We start from the raw sequence: 3,405 nt of genomic DNA, 5'->3' as shown, positions 1-3,405 counted from the left end.
GCATGCTGATTTTTTTTCTAATTTCTAATTTCTGCCTTCAGAGTTTTATTCCATAAAATGCAGCTATTTATATGAATTATAATAGTTACAGCAAAGAAGATATTACTTCAGAGTAATGGCACACCTGATTCAGAGCAAGGACTAAGTCTGATCAGTAATGGATGATTATCAATCAAAAGGATCCATTGCACACATCCAGGCATCTCAGGCCCATGTAGCTCTTCCCTTTTAGCAAATCAGCATTTTCTGTGCAGCACTGCTTGTAAAAGTTGGCTTGGGCAATTCATGTATTTATGCAGCCTCATGGGTTTGTTTTGTAGCCAAGACCAAGCTCTTCCCTGCTGCTGGCTTTGCACAGGGCTGGTTGCCTTTGCCCAACCCACCTCAGTGAAAACAGGTTTAGTGACCCCCTCAGGAGCTGCTGGCTTCGCCAACTCAATCTGCAGGCTTGACACAGATAAATTAATTATTTCAAGGCATAAGCTCAAGTAAAAAGATAATCTCCAGACCATCTTGTCCAGAGGAACTGGCTCTATTTCATCTGGCTTCACTCACACCTCATGGCACCTTCACCCCCTGTACAGGCATCCTGGAGACAAGGGCACTGAATGCTTGAATTACAGATCCTGCCATCTGTTCATCTGATGGATCTCAGATGCATCTGTGCTGAAGATTAGAGATGAAAATGCAGGATAATTCCCCCTTCTGAAATATTATCACATGTGCTATCCACAGATAAAGCTTCAGTTTTGTCACTGACATCCCCTCAGTCCTCTCAGAACATATTCTGCATAGTTGTGACATCAGCTCTCTAGAAGAGGGCAAGAAGTGTTGGTCTAATGAAGAATATGAGCCAACAAAATCACACTCCTTAGCCAAGGAAACCAATATTTAGAAACATCCACATGGAAATTCAGCTATTAATACTTTCTTGGACTGCCTTGCAAACAAGTGGGAGGGGAAAGAGCTCTTTAGTAATTCATGAGAGCAGAAATACAGAGACAACCTAGACAAATTGCTAACCAGGCTCAATGTAGAGCAAGAAAAGCATAGAATGCTACAAAAACTGAACTTCAGCAGTCTTCTAAACACAAATCCTAAATCTCTTTCTCAATCAAATGGCTATGCTAATATCACCAGACTTGCCAGGCTGCTAAGAGTAACCAGTCCAAGAGAGAGGGTGCTCCATGCCTATTTTCTTCCTATGCATTAAAAAGATTCACTCACTGCTGAGTCACCCTCCAGAGCTGGACTCCAGTGCCCCAGGAAGGCTGGGTTGGTGCAAGCCTGCCCTTGCTGGATTTACAGCAGATGAGCAAACACGAATGCGAACCAGCTGCATGTAAGTCCTGTGCCTCATGCCATGTTCATGACTGCTTCAGAACTCTGCCAACCTGGAGCTAATGCTTAACCTCAGAGATGCTGTCGCATATGGCAGAGCACATTACAACTGCTGAGTGTCATTTGTTTCAATATTTACCAAAGGCTTAGTCCTATTATTTAGACAGTTTTATAAACTATATGATAAGCTATATGATATTTTGTAAGTAGCATTTTAACCAAGTCAATTTTCTGAAGCCTCTTTATCCAGTGAGGAAAGCTCTGCCTGTTAGTTCCTGTTAATTATTTAAAACTTTGCTTCAATAGTATTCACTAGCAAAGAATATCCACTTGAATACTTTTAATTTAAAAAAACCAACCAACCAAAAAAACAATCCACTGTTTTTTCCTGCTACTTCTGTTGCTGCAAATCAGGACAATAGCAAGGGAAGTGCTGACACCTACAGGACATTTGTGTGTCTAGAAATCCGTTTTGGTTGTCCTACATCACTCACACTGTGGTGCAGTAAAACAAGCAGATGGCTTCAGAGTACAACAGCTACTCGATCAGAATTAATTCACAAATGACTGGAGTCATACTTCATACACGTTTTCAACACTTTTTTTAATGCATCTTGTGAACATACAATCCAGGCCAATTAATCCTGATTATTTGAAGCTCAGAAAGCTGGAAAAATAAGCTATCAGAGTACTTACCAGTTCTATTTCTACTCCCTACTTCCCACTCTGCTCACAACCTTTGCACTTCTCATTTCTGCCTCTAGCTTCTTTCCCTACTTTTTTTTAGGCAGGGAAGGGTCCCTGAACATTGGTAATTAAGAGATGCATTTCCACTTCTTTATTCTGTTAAGAGCAAGCTCTAGGACATAAGTCAGAAAGACGTTTTACCGCTTCTCCCAACACTTTTTCTAGACTATTCTTACTTCCCCCTCATTACCATTAGTTTCTTCTCAGTTCCATTTTTTTCCCAGTGGAATATAATAATATATTAAAGCTGTCACAAACCAATGCCACCATCACCCTGTTCAGGATCAAGGACAAGGGTGTGCACAGGAGGAGGGGTGTGCTGCCCCAAGCCCTAACACCTGTGCAGCTGAGGGCAGAGACTCTGGCACAGCCCAAGGCCATTGTGCCATCTCACTCACTCAGCTCTGTGTGTACCTGGAAGAATCCTGAGCTCAGCACCTCACTGCAGACCCTCAAGGACTTCATGTCTCCAGGCCATTCCTACACCCTGCCCAGCCCCAGCCTGCCCTCACCAGGAGGACCATTTCCAAAAGGTATTTTTTGTACCAAGTAGTTCCTAAGAAAGCAATCTTGATTATCAAAGTCCCCCAAAGCCATTTCCAAGAAGCATTAAGAAGCTTGGCTTTGTTCCAGGGAATTGAGGGAAGGATTAACATTAGCTTCAAGTGCTGCACAATAAAACCAGATGCATTTCTTTGTGGTCCAAAAGGAGCCTTGAGGTCTATCAAAAATACAAAGAGAGACACACATTGGGAGTGATCAAGTGGAACAAATGGTGAAGAGGAAAAACATATTAAAAGGTAGTTAGATACACATTCTCAAGAAAATCCACGCTAGAATAAAGGAAGGTTTAAACACAGGGAGATTATTTGAAGATTATTTGATTTCTTTCATCATCTAGGTCTGTATTTTTCACATTGACATCAGATTCATTGCAGTTACACTGCTAAAATTAATCCTTGGCCTACATCACCTCACATAAACGATTTTTGTCTAATTTCTTTCAAGTTCCTAGTCAAAAATGTCTTTAGCCAAAGCAAACAGGTAAGGCACAAATATCTTCAAATACCCAGCATCCAAAACTACAGGTTTAGGTGTGACTGGAGGAGATGCATGCACAATGCTCTCAACCTCTGAGGAGAAGGGGAAGAACAAGTACATACCCTGGGAAAGATGACACCAGAACAGAGGCTTTGCACTGGGGAAACCGCATCTCTTCAGAACTGCGGGTGTACTGGGGAAAGATGCTGAATGACATTTGGTGGGCTTGAGCACTACAGTGACAAAGGGACATGACTCTGTGCCCAAGAAGAAAAC

Source organism: Camarhynchus parvulus, chromosome 2 (genome assembly GCF_901933205.1).
Source record: "Camarhynchus parvulus chromosome 2, STF_HiC, whole genome shotgun sequence".
Taxonomy (NCBI): domain Eukaryota; kingdom Metazoa; phylum Chordata; class Aves; order Passeriformes; family Thraupidae; genus Camarhynchus; species Camarhynchus parvulus.
The sequence above is the reverse complement of the archived record's forward strand: the minus strand, read 5'-3'. Positions refer to the sequence as shown.